Source organism: Thamnophis elegans, chromosome 8, assembly GCF_009769535.1.
Source record: "Thamnophis elegans isolate rThaEle1 chromosome 8, rThaEle1.pri, whole genome shotgun sequence".
Lineage (NCBI taxonomy): Eukaryota > Metazoa > Chordata > Lepidosauria > Squamata > Colubridae > Thamnophis > Thamnophis elegans.
Genome location: NC_045548.1, coordinates 76,342,749 through 76,362,019, shown reverse-complemented (window position 1 = coordinate 76,362,019; position 19,271 = coordinate 76,342,749). Strand labels below are relative to the sequence as shown.

The 19,271-nt window shown below is 47.9% G+C and overlaps 1 protein-coding gene across 1 annotated transcript in view; it reads left to right on the top strand.

Moving 5' to 3' along the window:
• Positions 1-240: 240 nt before the first annotated feature.
• The window catches only part of SLC45A4 (solute carrier family 45 member 4), a 98,304-nt gene continuing 79,273 nt past the window's right edge, over positions 241-19,271 (top strand). Inside the window, exon 1 of the mRNA XM_032222795.1 lies at positions 241-456. The gene's annotated coding sequence lies outside the window, so the exon portion shown is untranslated. The remainder of the gene's footprint in view (positions 457-19,271) is intronic.

Genomic DNA, 19,271 nt, shown 5'->3' with positions numbered 1-19,271 from the left:
ACGCACCTCCAACCCTTCCCCGCGCGTGACGTCATCGTCCCCGCAGGTTCGCCCACCTTCGCCAATCAGGCGAGCCCGAGGAAGGAGCAGGAGGTGGGGGGGGGGGGGGAAGAAAGGTTTTGTGGGGTCCGCCCCACCCCGCGCCCCTTCATTGGCCGCGCGCCCGCTCCGCCCCCCTCCTCTGCATATTCATGAGCTGGGCGGGCGCGAGGGGCGGGGCGGAAGCGGAAGCGTTGCGCGGAGACGGTTTCCGAGGAGTCGAGGGTATAAAGCGCCCGCCGCCGCCGCTGGCCCGCCGCCTCTCCTGCCGACCCCCTCGCCAGCCGTGGCCGCCCCGGACGGACCCGCCAGAGCCCCCGGAGCAGCCCCGTCCCCAGCGCCCTCCACGCAGCCGGCCCCTGCCCAGCGGGGGGAGCAGCCGGGCCCCGGCGGAGCAGCGCGGTCCGCAAGGAGCAGGTACCGGCCGTGCTCGGGTTCCCTTCTCCTTCTCCCCGCTGCCCACGCGCGGGCGCCGTTGGACACGCGGGATCGACCCGGTGGCCATCCTGACCACCGCTTTGCCCGCGACACGCATCCGCACGTCGGGACGCGCGCGCGCGCTCTCTCTCTCGTTGGCTCCCTCCGCTTGCTCTCTGCTGTGGCGTCGTCAAGGGGGAAAAAAAAACCCTCCCGGGGGATGAGATTGAGGTGGCTTTGAGGAAGGCCTGTGTGATGCTTGCTCTGGATTTGCCAGGTTTCATCCTCCTCCATCAAATGCCTCTGTCGCCTCCTTCCAGAGGGGCTGGATGAGGATGATGGGGGTTAAGGTACCCTTTGGCGCACCTGGAGGGCACCCAGATTGGAGGGTGCAATGTGGCTGCAATAGTGGTGGTGGTGGTGGGGCTTGATCTTTTCTTGCTCTGGGTTTGCCAGATCTCCTCTTCCAAATGCTTCTCCCCCCCCCCACAGATGGGATGGGGATGACGGGGGACCCCTTGGCACCCCTGGGGGCACCAGATTGGGGAGGAATGTTGCTGCGGGAGATGGGCAGCAATGGTGGGGGTTAGGATGATGCTGGAGGCTTGCTTGATCCTTCTGGGTTTTCCAGATCTCCTTTCCATCCAATGCCTCTGCTGCCCTCCTTCCATCTGACACCCTTAAAAAGAAGGGCTGCCCCTGGCTGGGTGGGAGCAGATAGATGGCCCTTGGGAACCCCCCCTCCCTTTTGCATGGTGGGTGTAAGGATGCAGCAGGCTGGCCGCTCCAGTTACCGTGATTGCCCTCTCCTGCTTGAGGCTGGCTCTCCAGCCTGTCACTCTGAGCAACTGTTACATAATCCCGGGATTGGGAGAAGCGCATCCTTGCCGGATCCCCAAACTCCTTTTCTCCCAGGTTGGCCTCCCTGGCGGCAAAATCCCCCCCCCTACTTTTGCACCCTTGAGATGCTCATCATCATCATCATTGGACCCGTGTCTCTGCATAAGTTTGTCCTTACGACCTACATTGGGATCAGTTTGCTGGCGGGGGGGGGGGGGGCAAAAACCCCAGCCTTTTTTCTCTGCATGATACCCTCTAGATACATCTTGTTTGTCCTCTTTTGCAAGAGGAGGGTCCTTGGTGATCTGATGCTTTTCTGGACCAAACGGTCCTAACAGGTTAAAAAAAAAGAGGAGATCTCCTAGGAGAGAAGGGATGGATTTACAGCAGGAACGTTAGCTTGGGAAGGAGATGGAGGAGAAGAGGAGGAGTGTGTGGGGGTTATTTTTATTTTATTTTTCGTGGAATCGCTTTGGAGAAGGTGTCGTGAAGGGAGATCTTCTGATGTGGACCAATGTGCTTGATTATGCAACTTAAGGATTAGGACATATCCTGAGTGAAAAATTTGGAAGGGAACCGGGGGGGGGGGGAAGTGTGGGTGTTTTGTCGGGAGAGGCAGGATGAATGAATAGATTATTGGTCAAAGGATGGGCACCATAGAGAACGTTTGTTCTTCGGTGCGTAGTGATTGGGGAGAGAAGTTGGAGGTCAAACAGTGTGGGCCTCTTGGGAGGCGTGCAGAGGTTGTGGGAAAGAAGGAAAGGGGGCCTTTTGGACAGAGACCGTCTTGTGTGAAATGATGCCTTTGTGGGACCCAGGACAGGTCGGGTGCCAGAAGCATCTTCAGGAAGGTGCAAGTGGGAATGTTGAATGAGACTTTTTCTGGCAAAGAAAGGGAACTGGGATTTGGAGAAGGAGAAGACCCAAAAGAGAAGGGTGGAAGCATTTTTTACCTGCTTGGTTAGGGGGGGAAAAAAACGAGCTTTAGAGAGGAGTAACTGCTGGTTGCAAAATGGTCAGAAGGTGATTAATGGCACCAGGAGGAGGTGGAGGCGGACGAATGAACAGGGCAGGTGCTGTGAGGGTGCAAAGAAGAGATTCCAGGGCTTATGCAACAAAGGCAAGAGAAGCGGTTGTCTGAATGCTTTTGCAAGACACCAGGTAGAAGAGAGGAGGGGGTCCGTGGGTGGCCTTTGAAAGAGATTTCACGCTGGTGGTGTTTTCAGTTAGTTGCAGCAGCCTCGGGGTGGGAGGTTCCTGCTAGAGGAGAAATGAACCTCAGGATCTCTGCGTGGGGGGGATTTATACCGATGGTCTAACTGGTTTCCAGAGAGGATAAGAATTCGAGATTCCAAAGAGGAGGGAAGCTCACCCAGGCAAGACAAATGAATAGGCAGCTGTACTGTTGCAAAGCAAAGGCCCCTTTAAAGCACTCTGTAGGTTAGCCTAGAGACAAGAAGGTGGAAGGAATGAGAAGAAAGGAAGGAAGGAAAGAAGAAAGAAAAAGAAAGAAAGAAAGAAAGAGGGAGGGAGAGAGTAAGAAAGGAAGGAAGGAAAGGAAGGAAGAAAGGAAAGAAAGGAAAGGAAGGAAGGAAGGAAAGGAAGGAAGGAAGGAAAGGGAAGAAGGGAAGAAAGGAAAGAAAAAAGAAAGATGGAAGGAAGGAAAGAAAGAAAGAAAAAGAAAGAACATGCCTGGAAACAGAAATTGAAATCAGGTTTTTTTGCTCCTTCGCATACTTGTGTAGGTAACTCTTCAGAATGTGATTTTGGGGTTGGAGGGAAAGAGAAAATGAAAGGATTCTTTATTAGCCAGTGTGATTGGACATAGAAATATATATCTTTTCTACGGTGCAAAGAGCAGGAATCTTTGCCCAACGGAAGTATTGGGGCTTAGGAAGAACAGAGAGAAGGAAAGTACTAAAACCAAAAGCTGAACAAAGTCGGAGGTAAATCGGGAGCTCTGGATGACTTGCAGTTTAGCAAGAAAATCCTGGGTTTTTTTTCCATCCGGCCCAGTAGCCGAAAAGCAAAATCTGGGCCCTGCATAAACCTGAACAAGACTCTCCCAGAAGAAAAAAAATTCTGGAGTTCAGACCGACTGGAGAAGTCACTCTGTTTATTAGGTTCTGACAGATCAATCATACCTTTCACTGCAATGGTTCATGTTGCTCCAGTTAATCTGAAATTAAGGCTGCCAAATGGATAATCCTATAGCACAGGGGTCCCTAATCTTTTGGACCTCAGGGACCACTAAATTCATAATTTTAAATCCCACGGACCACTAATATGATCTGCCTAATGACCAGCTGGGTGGGTGTGGCTAGGTGGTCATGTGACTGGGTGGGCGTGGCCAACGCGATGTCACTCACATCAAGGGGGACCTTGCTGGCCTCTACTCGCCCCTCCCCTCCCAGCCACTCCTCACCTGCCCGCCTGGGCTCCTTAGGGCCCCAAGAGGAAGCAGTTGCTGGAGCTAAGCAGCCACCAGGAGAAAGAGTTGGCAAAACAGCTCAGTTCAAATTGGATCTGACCGAGAAAGAGGCTCAGCAGAAGCACCTCACTGAGGACTACAAGCATGGGCTTTCCAAGCAGAGGGAAGACCTGCGGGATACCTGCAAGGCCAGGTATCAGTGCTTGGAGGCTCAGTGGGCTGAGATGGTCAACCAGTTCCAGGCCATGATGCAGCCCCACTGGAACGAGGCCTCTGGCTCTTCACCACCTGCGGCTCTTCCCTCCAGCCTTCACCTAAAGCCCCCCACCAGGAGGCTGAAGCAGACCCCTAGTTGGAACTTCTGCCCCCCCCCTCCGACCCACACAAAAAGACCCCAAAGGCGGAGACTCTCTGCAGCAACACAAGCGTTCATTGCACATATCCGGCTCAGGGGACGTACTATGAGGACCCCTGATTTAGTGCAATATAAAAAGTGGAAATAATTTTTCTGCAGACCACCAAAGGTTTCTCGTGGACCACCAGTGGTCCATAGACCACCAGTTGGTGACCGCTGCTATTGCAAGTCAGGAGGCTTCACCTCCTGGAGACCCTTCCCATTTTTACCCCGCGTTGACTGAGCAACGAAAGGAGGACCGGGTCTGTTACCGGGAGTTGTCAGGATGAATTGAATTTAGGGAGAAAAGATTACATTCTGAAGGAGATAAAGAGCTTGATATCAGAGATAGGTAGTCCTCAACCTATGACCAAAATTGAGGCAATTGTTAAGTGAGTTTTTGCCCCATTTTGCGATCTTTCTTGCCACGGTTGTTAAGTGAATTCCTAGCAGTGGTTAAGTTAGTAACACGGTTGTTAAATGAATTGCTCGTCAGATGGTCGCAAAAGAGGATCCCAGGACACTGCAACTGTCATAAAGATGAATCAGTGGCCAAGCCCCCAAATATAAATTACATGACCTTGGGGATGCTGCAATGGTCATAAGGGTGAAAAACAGTCGTAGGTTGCTTTTTCCAGTGGCGTTGCAGCGTCAAACGGTCACTAAATGGACTGTTGTAAGTCGAGGACTGCCTGTAATGCAGTTGTCGTAATTAGTGAGCTCCTGCAAATAGCAATAGCGCTTAGACTTATATGCTGCTTCACAGTGCTTTTACAGTCCCCTCTAAGCGGTTTATAGAATCAGCCTCTTGCCCCCAACAATCCGGGTCCTCGTTTCACTAACCTCGGGAAGACAGATGGCTGAATCAACCTTGAGCCGGTCTAAATCGAACTCCTGGCAGTTGGTAGAGTTAGCCTTCATTTTAATCATGGGGAGGAAAGGGGAAGGGAGAGAGGAAGGAAGGAAGGAAGGAAGGAAGGAAGGAAGGAAGGAAGGAAAAAGGAGGGATAGGGGAAGGAAAAGAAGGATAGGGGATGGAAGAGAGAGAGAGAGAATGAATGGATGATAGGGGAGGGAGGAAAGAAGGAAGGAAATATTTCATTTATTTGATTTATTTGATTTGTCCGATCGTTTACAAGTTAATAGGTATAAGAATAAACATGAGTATGAATGGAATGGGTACGAATAAATGGGGACAGTAGGAGAGGGACAAAAGCACGATGGTGCGCTTGTGCATGGCCATATGTGAGAGGGAGGCAGGGAGGGAAGAAGAAAAGGAAGGAAGGAAGATAGCCATAGCCCTTAGACTTATATACCACTTCACAGTGCCTTACAGCCCTCTCTAAGTGGTTTACAGAGTCAGCCTCTTGCCCCCAACAATCTGGGTCTTCATTTTACCGACCGATGGAAGGCCGAGCCGACCTTGATCCTGGTGAGATTCGAACTGCTTAAATTGCAGGCAGCCGATCAGCCTGCCATGCGGGGTGTCGCTGCAGTGAAGGTCAGAAGGGATCTTTCTTGAAACGAGCTTGTCGGGTGACAGGCAATTTTGGGAGGGGAACGATTTCAATGCTTCCGTACCCCCGTTGGGTTTCTGGGTTTTACAGGGCCGAGAAGTCGGCCCAATTCTTCCTCTTTCCAACCGAAGCTAAAAAAAAAAAAGTATACTATTAAAAGTTTCGTGTTGAGCCCTCCTGGCGGAGGAAGACGGCGTATTATTTGAAGTCGCAGGTCCTTGATATGGGCCGTGGTTGCCCACCAAGTTGCTTCGGAAGAAGCCACGGCGGGATTTCTTTTATGGCTCAGGAATAATTGCATACCCGTGATAAACCCCCGGCAATCAATCCACTTAAGTTATGCTGACCGTAATGTAAACAGTCACTTGCGGTGATTAAGGGAAAAAATGCTTCGGTTTGCATATTTGTGGCCGGCCTCCGAGCGGGGTGAAATCTTGTGCCCTCTTCTCCCGGAGTAAGGAAGTGGGCGCGCTCTCGCCTTTTTGAGATGCAGGCGGCAGTACGAACTGCTGACCTGCAAGTTTGGAAAGCATAACTGTGGTACGTTTGGGTGGTTCTTAGATATCTTTTTGAGACTGTCAAAAAAAACCCAAAAAAACAAGTTGCTCGCAAACAGAGCCGGGCCTGCATTAAAAAGGAACCAGAGTTTTTGAAATCTGCCTTTCGTTTCACCATGGATATTCGTCGTTTGGTTCTTACGATAAAAGCAGAGGGCATATTTATTTTATTTACTGGTTTATAATCCCACCCTTACTGTTTCCACAAGTAGCTCAAGGAGCTGAACGTGTCCGACATACCATCCTCCTGTTTATCCCACAACAGCCCTCTGAGGTGGGCTGGGGAGAAAGAGGGAGAGAGAAAGAAGGGAGGGAGAGAGATAAGAGATGATAAAGATACAGAGAGATAGAGAGAGAGAGATGAGAGGGAGAGAGAGAGAGAGACGGGGGAGAGAAGTAGATAGAGGAAAAGACAGAAGGAGAGATAGATAGATACAGAGAGAGATGAGAGCGAGAAAGAGAGAGAGAAGGGGGAGGGAGATAAGAAATGAGAGAGATATATACATAGAGAGACAGATAGAGAGGCAGAGAGACAAAGGGGGAAGAGAAATAGAGAGAGAGAGAAAGAGACAGAAAGAAAGAGAGAGAGACAGAGAGAGACACACAGAGAGAGAGATTGGCCAAAAGTCACCCAGCTGGCTTTCATGGCTAAGGCGGGACTAGAACTCGTGCTCCCCTGTCCCAAAGTCACCCTGATAGCTTCCATGCCAAAGGCTGGACTAGAACTCAGCGTCTCCTTGTGATTGGCCCAAAGTCACTCACCCAGTTTTCATACCCAAAGGAGGACTAGAATTTGCCGTCTCCTGGTGATTGGACGTAAGTCACCTAGCTGGTTTTTGTGCCTAAGGCGGGAACTAGAACTCATGGTCTGGCGATACGCCCGAAGTCACCCAGCTGGCGTTCATGACTAAGGCAGGACTAGAACTCGCCATCTCCTGTTGATTGGCCCCAAATCACCATTCAGGTTTTTATGGCTAAGGTGGGGCTAGAATTCATGCCTCCCACTTTCTAGCCTGGTGCCTTAACCAGGAGACCCAACTGGTTCCCCCCTGCCTGCCCCACGGTTCCAAAGCTTTTGCAGAGTTAGAGAGTGGGGGCAAATCCTCTCTATCATGACTCCGATGACCTTGAGCCAGTCCTTTGGAAAAGCACAAACTTTGCTTTCGTCTACCCCTCCCCACAATTCTGTCCCCTGCTTGTTAGCATCCTCACCTGTTTCTCACTCACAATTTGGGTCTCTAGATGGACCAGGATTCCAGCACCAGAACAAAGAGCCTGAGGATGCGCAGAAGTACAGAATAACAAGAGTTGGAAGGGACCTCGGCAGTGGGTGGGATTCAGCCGGTTCGCACCTATTCGGGAGAACCGGTTGGTAACTTTCTAAGCAGTTGGGAGAACCGGTTGTTGGAAGAAATCTCCTTTTGTTTTTTCCCCCCACTTTACGGGGCTAATCCTGTAAGGAAGGCAGGAAGGAAACATTCTGGTGTTGTTTCTAGCCTCATCTTGATTGCCCTGCTTACAGAAACTGCCTCTCCGGTTCACCCTTATTCCCTTGAAACAACTAAGGTGAAGCGCCCATCAACATGAGTGACATTGAGTTGGCCACACCCACCCAGTCACAAGACCACCAAGCCACGCCTACCCAGCTGGTCATTAGGGCAGAGGACCGGTGGTTAAATTATTTGAATCCCACCACTGGACCTCGGAGATCTTTTAGTCCGGTGCCCCCCCCCCCCTGCAAACTTTTGCGTACTAGGGGTCCCGTTTCACAGAGAAAAGTTTTCCCACGGACCGGAGGTGGCGTGGCTTCGCAGGCTGTTTGCAGTTGGGGCTTAGCCTTGTTTGCGTGGCCCGGTTTCTGCCATGCCACAGACCAGGGGTCTGGGGACCCCAATATCCAACCCCCTGCCACGAGCAAGGGGTCAGACTTGAGCTACAGACTCTGCAAAACTCAAAACTCTGCTCCTCCTTACCTACCCTTCATGGGCAACACCGAAATTGGGTTGGTTTTTTTTTAAAAAAAGATTCCGTGCAATTTAAGGATGCCCACCTTGGCACCGTCTGCAACTGAGAATCGTAAACAACCCAGGCCTTATGCAAGCACCCGCTGCTTAAAATGGCTTGCCGGAACGGGGTCGTCTGTGACGGCGATGGCATGTGTGACATTCCATCGCCTGGCTGAGGCGCCCCAGCTAAGAAACGGGCTGGGATTTCTAGCCGGTGCAGGTGGGCGGCCGGCCGTTGGCTTTGCGACTGAAGAACAAACACGAAGTTCCAAAATATGCAGAGGTCGAAACCTGAGCTCTGCAAAGCAGCACAGGTTTAAGTGCTTTCGGTGTTTTCGCTGCTCCAGGACGTAACCTTCTCTTTTAATTGCCCGTGATGGAGTGAGCCGGGTTTTATTGGCTGCAGTTCGAAAGGTGAGCTTTGAGGGGGTGGTGGTTTGTGATTGTTTTTTTTTTAAAATTGAGTTGCCTTTCCAGTAAGCTGGGATATATATATATACCTAGGACTGCCGTGCCTTTAAAACGAATTTAAATGCTGCTTGTTTTGGTTTTTTTGCAATGGCCACTTCAGAACGAATTTTCCTTTAAGTAGGGAAGTCAGGATGGAGAGGAGAAAGGAGAGGAACAGGAAAGGCAGAAGAAGGGGGGAAGGATAAAGAGGAGGAAGAGAAAGAAGAGAAGGGAAAGAAGGGGGGAAGAAAGAAGGAGAGAAGAAAGAGAAGAAACTGGGGGAGGAAGGAGGGAGGGAAGAGGAGAGGGTAGTAAAGAGGGAAAGAGGGAGGGAAAGAAAGAGAAAAGGAGAGTTGAAAGGAAGGAAGGAAGAAGGAAGGAAAGGAGGGAGATTAAGAGAAAAGAAAGGAGGAGGGAAAGAGGAAGGGAAGGAGGGAAGGTATGTGAGAAGGAGGGGGGGATCGAGGGAGGGAAAGGAGGAAAGGAGAAAAGAAAGGAGGGAAGGCAGGGGAGAAGGAAGTAAGGGGGGGAGGGAAGAAAAGGGTATGGAAAAGAAGAAATGAGGGAAGAGAAGAGGGAGGGAAGGAATAAGATACCTAGCCTTTGATGTTTATATGATCTGATAGTATGGGAATATCTCGGAATGTAGTTGTATTGTTTTTTACAATAAAATCTTATTTAAAAAAAAAAGAATGGGCTTGGGATTTGGGAGCCCATTGAGTGCTTTGCAACAGAGATGAAAAGTCTCTTCCCCACTTTCGCTTACGTTCTCCCTTTTCCGCTTGGGAGACTGCCAAAAAGATGACACTTGCTGAGATGGAAATAAAAAGCACTTATCAAGGTAACGTTAGCCCCACTCTTGTCTTGAAAATCAACGGGGGGGGGGAGTTATCCCAAAGAGCATTTTTAATCCAGATGGGCCTTAATCTATTGTTTTGATTGCTGTTCCGGTGTTTGTTTGCTTGTTTGCAAAGGCTGAACAGGTGAGCTCTTTGCAATGCAGAGGAAACCTGAGAAAAAAGTGCTTTATTAGAACCACAGTTATTCCATGCATATGTAAGACTGGGTGTTTTGATTGATTTGATTGATTTGATCGTATTTATATGCCGCCCTTTTCTCCCCGAAGGGGACTCAGGGCGGCTCACAATTGGGGGTTGTCTATAGAGAGAGGACGCAATGGCTCAGTGGCTAAGACGCTGAGTTGTCGATCAGAAAGGGCAGCAGGTTGGTGGTTCGAATCCCTAGCGCCGTGTAATGGAGTGAGCTTCAGTTACTTGTCCCAGCTTCTGCCAACCTAGCAGTTCGAAAGCACGTAAAAATGCAAGTAGAAAAATAGGAACCACCTTTGGCGGGAAGGTAACAGCATTCCGTGCGCCTTTTGGGTTAGTCCTGCCGGCCACATGACCAGGGAGACGTCTTCGGACAGCGCTGGCTCTTCGGCTTTGAAATGGAGATGAGCACCGCCCCCTAGAGTCAGGAACGACTAGCACATGTGTGCGAGGGGAACTTTTAACCTTTATAGTTTTGGGATTCTTTGCTTAATGATTATGGGTCATTCTGGCAAGCATTTATTTAGTGAGCAATCAAAGTTACCACGGCCCTGAAAAACAGCGACTTGCTGTGACCGTTTTTCACCCTTTACAACCCCTTGCAGCGTCCCCGTGGTCATGTGATCAAAATTCAGACACTTTGGCAACCGGCTCATATTTACGACGGTTGTACCCGCAAGGACAGGGGAAGGCTGTCACGTGATCCCCTCTTTTGTGACCTTCTGACAAGCCAGGTCAGCGGGGAAGCCAGCTTCACGGAACCCCATGCTGCTGACTTTTAACAACTGCAGGGATTCGCTTAACGACTGGGCCCAGAGAAGGTCGTAAAATGGGGCAAAGCTCACTCAACAACTGTCTTGCTTGGCAGTGGAAGTGTTGCTCTCAACTGAGGTCGTAAGTCAAGGGCTACCGGTAGTTTAGCCAGCATTTAAATTACGATAGACAGCACCCCCTCCCCCCCCCAAGTACTGACGACCTAGATTTGAAGTCCCTGACTTTTGCTCTCCCTGCGAGGTTCGCATAACAGAGATGAGATGGGTGGGTGGGTGGGTGGGTGGATGGATGGATGGATGGATGGATGGATGGACAGATAGACAGACAGAGATTAGATAGGATAGATAGATGATAGATAGATAGATAGATAGATAGATAGATAGATAGATAGATAGATAGATAGAATAGAATAGAATAGAATAGAATAGAATAGAATAGAATAGAATAGAATAGAATTTTATTATTTGTATGCCGCCCTTCTCCGGGAAGACTCAGGGCGGCGAACAATTCAAAAGGGGGAAAAGGGGAACATAAAAACGAAATACAAATAATAAAAATAGACAACAGTCACACAACCATACAAGTCGAGAGGGGAGGGAACTCATCACCCCCAAGCCTGCCGGCAAAGCCAGGTTTTGACGGCTTTTCGGAAGGCCTGGAGAGAGGTGAGGGTCCGAATCCCTGCGGGGAGTTCATTCCAGAGGGCCAGAGCTGCCACAGAGAAGGCCCTCCCCTGGGTAATAGCCAGATGGCATTGGCTGGTAGATGGCACCCGGAGGAGGCCATAGATATGATAGATAGATAGATAGATAGATAGATAGATAGATAGATAGATAGATAGATAGATAGATGATAGATAGATAGATAGATAGATAGATAGATAGATAGATAGATAGATAGATGATAGATAGATACAGTAGATAGACAGACAGACAGACAGAGAAGAGAGAGAGAGAGAGAGAGAGATACTGTATTTTTTGGAGTATAAGACACACCTTTTCTGCCCAAAAAAGAGGGTGAAAATCTGGGTGCGTCTTATACACTGAACACAGGATTTTTGGCCTACCGAAACCCTGCCCCCTTTGCAAAAATGGACGTGGAAAATAAAATGAGGTGTCTAGACGGTTTTTGGGAGGCTTGCAGAGTGCAAAAACTTTTTAAAAAAAATTTACCTCTTCAAAATCAAATGGTGCATCTTATACTGCAGTGGGTCTTATAGTCTGAAAAATACAGTAGATAGATTATGTATATATCTATATCTCCTTCCCATTTATCCAGGGAGTTTAGTGATAATCCTTGCAGATAGACTTACCAGTGACTCATTCAGTGCCACCTTGTGGGCTTTTAAAGGGAAAAAAAATAGATTTGCGTGTCTGCATAGCCATTAGGCTACGTTGGCCTCAAGAGAACAGCTAAAGAGGACATTTCCATAGCCTTGCGCCAAGAGGAAATAAGACTGCGTGGCCTACTGCATCTGGACAAACTTCTCTCCGGATTAAGAAGACTTAATTTGCAAAGTGTTGGGAACGGCTAGGGCCGTGTTGGCGAGCCTATGGCTCTGCCGTGCAAGCTCGGTGGGAAAGGCGCATGTGGGGGGAGTACACAGGCACGCACAGGGGCAGGGCGCATGCGCATTGCATTTGGGGGGATTCTGGCACATGCACACTTTGGGCATTCAGTCCGGAAAAGGTTAGTCATCACTGACCTATTGTATATCTGTGCATTTGGCCCAGTGGTGGGTTTCAAAAAAATTTCGAACCTACTCTCTGGGTGTGGCCTCCTTTGTGGGGGTGGCTTGCCAGCCATGTGACCTGGTGGGAGTGGCTTGCCAGCCATGTGTTTTCTCTCTCTCTCTCCCTCTCTCTCTCCCTCTCTCCTTCATTTTGCCTCTCTGTCCCTTTTTCCTTTTTTTCTTTCATCTCTCTCTCACTTTTTCTTTCTATTTTTTCTTTTTTATTTTTTTCTTCCTTCCTTTCTTTTTCTCTCTGTGTGAGTCTGTGTGTGTGTGTGTGTGTGTGTGTGTGTGTCAGTGGTGGGTTTCAAAAAAATTTGGAACCTCTTCTGTAGGTGTGGCCTGCTTTCTGGTGGAACCTCTTCTAACCGGTTCGGTAGATTCGACGAACCGGTTCTACCGAACTGGTGCGAACTGGTAGGAACCCACCTCTGATTTGGCCATATCATTCAGATTATCCCTCTGCTAAATTTGGGGGCTAACGTTACTAATATCTAAATGACTGGGAAAGTCTTTATAATTTGTTAAAATCATTTTCAAATTAAAGACGGGTTCCAGATCAGTTGAGTACCTGTTGGAAAATGGGAAGTTGCAGATTTTGAACTCTTCTGGAGTCTCTATAACTTGGTTTTTTACCAGAGGCTGGTTGCTCCCGTATCGGGTGAACCAGTAGTAGCGGCGTCAGGAGGCTTCTGCATGTGCAGAAGCATGAGCACGCATACGAGCGAATTGGTAGGAAAAAAATTAGAAACCCACCACTGGTCCTTACGCTCTTCATAATTTTTTTTTTTTTAAAAAACCTTGGTGTGAGGCAGATCAACAAGCATGGAAATGTAAGTACACCAATTGTGCGCCATTGTTTTGATGCTATTAAATTTAAATATCAAAAGAACTTTCGATGACCTAGAGCCCCGAACATGCTCCATGTGTCCGCCGCTATTAGAGCTAGGCCATTTCTTCCTGATCTTGAGAAATTAATATCTAAGGGCAGGGATGGCTAACATTTTTTGTCCCCGCGCGCCGAAATTGTGCCCACACACACACACACAATGCAATAGGCCCCTGAGTATGCGCGCAATACCTCTCCATGGGCCCTCCCGCGCATGTGCGCAACCCCCCTGCACCCTTTTGGGGGGGGCCAGCAGACCTCCCTGAAGCCTCCTAAAACCAAAGCAGGGCACGGGGTGCCGTATGCCCCGCGTTCCCCCTGTGCATGAACGCACGATCCTGCGCCCTCCCCTCCACGTGGCAACGGCTCGCGTGCCCGCAGAGAGGGGGGCTCCACGTGCCACCTGTGGCGCAGGTTTGCCATCACGGATCTCGGGTGAAAAATCCGTGTTTAAAAAGCTGGAAAACTCAATGTTTGGTCATTGATTTTTCCATTTGGATCGCCCACATTTTCAAGTTGTAATGCCTTGATATCCTATAAAAGAATGGGAAAACAAGGCGTGTGTGTGCGTGTGTGTTTGTGTACGTGTGTGCGTGTGTCTTAGAGACTGGGTTATAGACAGAAAACTTCATTCTGCTGCATGTCAGAGAACAGTCACAAGTTGCAGTTTTATTAGTAGTGAGACAATTTCAACTTCATGAGAGAGTCAAGGATCATAAAATCATTTAAAGGCTGATGCTCATCCACGTCACTAAATCAAAGGAGCTTTTCAATATTGGAGAAAAGGTTTGCGTTGGAAAGAACAAGCGCTCTTGATCGTTGAACAATATACAAAATGGCAGAGCGTGAGAAACTAATTCACTTCGTTTTATTTTTTATGTTAGAAGTCAGATTCACAAAAGCAAACCGCTGGAAAACTAAAGTACATGTTTCTTGGGATCAAAGGTATTTTTTAAAAAAGGGGGGAAATAGAATTGGCTGAAAACTTAACACAGCAGCAAAGAATCCCTGGGGGGGGGAATCCTTTAATTAAAGCTAGTTGATACAGGTTTTTTTTTTTTTAATGAAGAACAGATGTTAAGAAAACAGTATATTTTCTAATTACTTCCATCTGTACAAGCATCTTTTTGGGTTGAAGTTTTGATTATGGGTATTTAAATTGTTTTATCTCCTCTTAAGTAACAGAATAGAGCTGGATGGGACCTTGGAGGAAGTTTTTTATTTTTTACTTTTTACATATTCAGTGTGTGAACCAGTGCAGTACCTGAGTATCATACACTTCATACAAAAAATAAATAAATATTATTCATATTTGTTCCATTTAACTATCTTATATAATACTGGTAGCAATACACATCTTTATATTAAATTTTAATCTTTCATTATTTAATTATTCAATATTTCAATATGCTCTTTTTGCACCGATCACCCTATCTTAATACCTTAATACCTTTTGATGTGAATAAAATATTTTCAATCCTATTGGTTACATTTAACAAACATATAACTAATATTCATCCCAACATTTATCTTACCTTAAGATCTTCCATTATTGCTTATTCAACTTATTTGAATATTCAATATTTCAATATATTGTTTCTATATCAATCACCATATTCTACCTAATACAAAACAAAATTGTATGTTGCTATATGTGTAATCATATAATCCTTCACTCAAGACCAGTTATGTAGTGACTGTTCAGAGTTATGGTGCCCGCCCCCCCAAAATGTATTTACGACCTGGTTTTGAAATTCCAACAGCCCCCCCCTCAGTCACATGATCCCTCCTTAAGAGAAGAAAGGAGGGAAGGAAGGAGGGAAGGAAGGAGAGAAGAAAGGAGGGAAGGAAGGAGGGAATGTAGGAGAGAAGGAAGGGGGGAAGGAAGGAGGAAAGGAAGGGGGAAAGGAAGGAGAGAAGAAAGGAGGGAAGGAAGGAGAGAAGAAAGGCGGGAAGGAAGGAGGGAATGTAGGAGAGAAGGAAGGGGGGAAGGAAGGAGGAAAGGAAGGGGGAAAGGAAGGAGAGAAGGAGAAAAGAAAGGAGGGAAGGAAGGAAGGAGGGAAGGAAGGAAGGAGGGAAGGAAGGGGAGTAGGAGAGAAGAAACGAGGGAAGGAAAGAGGGAGGGAGGGAAGAAGAAGTAGGACCGTTGTAAGATAAGATGGATCTATGGGATGTTAAGAAAGCAATCTTCAAGTATATTGTCAACTGTAGGGAAAAATTGTTATAAATACATATTATTAATAACAGTTATGAGATCATATAATTGTGAATGTATATATGAAATTGATAAAATAAAAATAATAATAATAAAAAAGATCCCTCCTTAAGGTGTTCAACAACACCCCAAAATCTGATAGCCATTTCTGATGTTTTTGCCAAATCCTGCCACTTACTTCCAGTTTGGCAAAAATGTCCCATAGTGAACACTGCATTTGTTTAATGACCATGGAGTCACTTAATGACCATGCTTATTTGCTCAATGATTGCTGCACAAAACGGTCATGAAATCGGGTCAGTGACACGAGCCACTTTTAAAGCCTTCATGACTTATGACCATAATGGGCAGGCTCCACTACAGTCATAAGTGGGAGGACTTCAGACAGTCCTCGACTTATGATCACACCGGAGCCCAAATCTTGCACTGCTAAGTAACACCGTTGTTAAAGTGAGTTTTGCCCCATTTTACGACCCTGTCTTGCCGCAGTTGTTAAGTGAATCACTCCACTTGTTACATCAGGAAACTGGTTGATAAGTGGATATGGCTCCCCCGTTGTCTTTGCTTGTCCGAAGGTTGCAAAAGGGGACTCCGGGACACCACAACCGTCATAAATATGAGTCAGTTGCCACGTGCCCAAATTTTGATCACGTGACCACGGGGAGGCTGCCACGGTCGTCAGTCTGAAAAATGGTCGTCAGTCTCTCTTTGCCGTGTTGTAAATGTCAACTGTTGGCGAATCCAGAAAAAGGAACTCTTGGGACATTATTTGACTAAGGGTATAAAACTTTGGCCCAGAAGAAGCAAAACCAGCTCTGGGTTACGCGCACGAAAGCAAGCATAGTTCATCCTCCCTTTTCTTTACTGGCCATCCACAGTCTGTAACGTCCACCAATCACTCCTGCTCATTTTGTTATGGGAAACAGCCAGCCATGCCGGGACAGCTGATCAGTGTGTCCTTGAGATGCCAGCGATCTCCCTTGGCAGCCGATGGATGCTTAAGTACCAGAGCCACAGCGGTTAGAATGCAGTACTGCAGGCTACTTCTGCTGACTGCCGGCTGCCTGCAATTTGGCAGTTCAAATCTCACCAGGCTCAAGGATGACTCAGCTTTCCATCCTTCGGAGGCGGGTGAAAGGAAGACCCAGGTTGTTGGGGGCAAGAGGCTGATTCTATAAACCGCTTCAGAGAGGCCCGTAAAGCGGTATATAAGTGCTATTGCTATTCTGCCACCCTTGCATTCCATCTACCCCACTCCCTGTTATTGGCAAAATGTAGGTGTGCGTCCATCTTGACAGTAACTTTGAACAGTCTCTAAATCCATGGTTATAAGTCGAGGACTACCTGTAACAGAATCCTGAAAGCCAGATACCTCTTCTCTTCCTTCCCCTCCCCGTTATACTAAAGGGAATTGAAGCGGAGTCTGTTTACATTTCTTTCTCTTGCATTCCCGTTGACAAACACGTCGAGTTTCTCCAAGGTCATCTGTCTGGCAAAACGGGCGTCGTTCTCAAAAGCTGTCATGCCAAGTCATCTTCAAGAGCGGCCCCGCAGAAGGCAATTACAGTAATCTGTGTGAGGGTGGACAAAAGACGAGTCTCGGTCTTCAGCACCTCGGGGTGCAGCCGGCCAACCCACCTAAAGACGGCTGCGAATGCAGGAAAATCCAGATTGGGTGCTTAGATTCGAGAGTTCTTAGAGCAGCCCTGGGCAATGGTGGCGGCTTTATGACCTGTGGACTTCAACTCCCAGAATCCCTGAGCCAGCCATGCTTTAAGGGGCCTGGACTTCCAGAAATTGACAACCAGACTCCTGGGAGTTGAAGTCCACTCATCTTAAAGCATTGCTGGCGGAAATTCTGGGAGTTGTAGTCCCACCCATCCTGAAGCATGCTGGCAGGGGAATTCTGGGAGTTGAAGTTCACTTATCTTAAAGCATGCTGGCAGGGGAATTCTGGGAGTTGTAGTCCACCCATCTTAAAGCATTGCTGGCGGAAATTCTGGGAGTTGTAGTTCACTTATCTTAAATCATGCTGGCAGGGGATTTCTGGGATTTGAACACCCATCCTAAAGCATGGGAGGGAGTAGTAGTCCACCCATCTTAAAGCATTGCTTGCAGAAATTCTGGGAGTTGTAGTCCCACCCATCCTGAAGCATGCTGGCAGGGGAATTCTGGGAGTTGAAGTAGACCCATTCTAAAGCATGCTGGCAGGGGATTTCTGGGAGTTGTAGTCACCCATCTTAAAGCATGCTGGCAGGGGATTTCTGGGAGTTGTAGTCCACCCATCTTAAAGCATTGCTGGCAGGGGATTTCTGAGAGTTGCATTGCTGGCAGAAATTCTGGGAGTTGAAGTCCGCTCATCTTAAAGCATTGCTGGCAGGGGAATTCTGGGAGTTGAAGTCCACAAGTCTTGAATTTGCTGAGTTTGGAGACCCCTGACCTAGAAGAGGCCACAGACTTGGCAGCCGGGGAAATATCTTGCTCCAAGTGTGATTGTGGATTTGGGTTGCCTGCCTGTCATGGCCTTTTGGGTGTTTTTCTTGGCCCCCCTGCGTGAGAAGAGAAATTTTACGACCCGACGGGGCTAAACTTTAGTCATCCCAAAATTGCTGGCAGCGTTTTGCTTCTGGTCGTTTCCCTCCATTCAAGTGGAAAGGAAAAGGCCCGCCAAGTGCAGAAAGAGAACAAAAACCTCACGGGGGTGTGGGAGATATTTCATTACCTGCCCATAAAATTTACAGGCAAAGGATTTCTCCCCAAAATTGAGGCTTAGAGTTTCTTTTCTTTTTTCTTTCTCTTTTTCTCTTTTTTCTCTCTCTCTTTCTGTCTCTCTCTTTCTCTCTCTCCTTCCTTCTCTCTTCCCTCTCCCTTCTTTTTTCTTTCTTTCCCTCATGTTTTTGTCTCTTCTTTCTCTTTCCCATTCTTTCTTTACTCTCTGTATTTTTCTTTTGTTCATTCTTTCCTTCCTCTCTGCCCATCCCTCTTCCTTGCTTCCTTCCTCCTTTTTTCGCTCTTTCTTTCCTCTCTGCCCTTCTTTCCTTCCTTCCTTCCTTTCTTCTCCCCCCCCCCCCCCACCCGTCAATTAATGCTCTGGGGTGGGGTAATCAAGCAAAGACCCATTTTATTCGGATGGTGCCCGTGTCCCCTGTTCACCTTTCAATATTTGTGTTTTGGCTCTTCTGCTTCCCCCCGTTGCAAAGCTGGGGAAGCACCTGAGCTCAACAACACCTGCTTCTCTCGGAAAAAGGGCGTCCAATTTGCTCTCGGGCATCGGAGTGAAACCCTGGAGCAGAGCGATGGGTCCTTGTTTACAATGCCTAGCTGCGCAAGATCATTGGTCCATCTCCCTGCGGGTCATCTTCCTACAACCTTCTCTTTGCTTCTGCCTTATGTGTTGCTTTTGCCCCTTACAATTCCTTCATACTGCACATTTTTTTTACTCCAAATAATTTACTTTTGAAAACCTACGTTCGGGTGCCGGGCGCCAACCTAAATCTTCTTTGCAATCTGAAGGTCATCGTAGGTAAAAATAAAAAATAAAAATGAGGCGATGGAGACAAATGGGTTTTTTTTTCTCCCTGTCTTTTGGGCTGGTGTCTTGCTGTAAATTCATAGTCATCCCTTTGCGCTCTGCAGCTTTGCAAACCATTTCTCTTCCTTCGTTTTTTTTCGCATTTCTGACCATATAAGTTCATGGACCAGCATGCCGAGGTGGCGCAGTGGTTAGGGTGCAGTACTGCAGGCCACTTCAGCTGACTGTTATCTGCAGTTCAGCGGTTCAAATCTCACCGGCTCAAGGTTGACTCAGCCTTCCATCCTTCCGAGGTGGGTGAAATGAGGACCCAGATTGTGGGGGGCGATATGCTGACTCTGTAAACCGCTTAGAGAGGGCTGAAAGCCCTATGAAGCGGTATGTAAGTCTAACTGCTATTGCTATATTTATGCCCATTGACAGGGATTC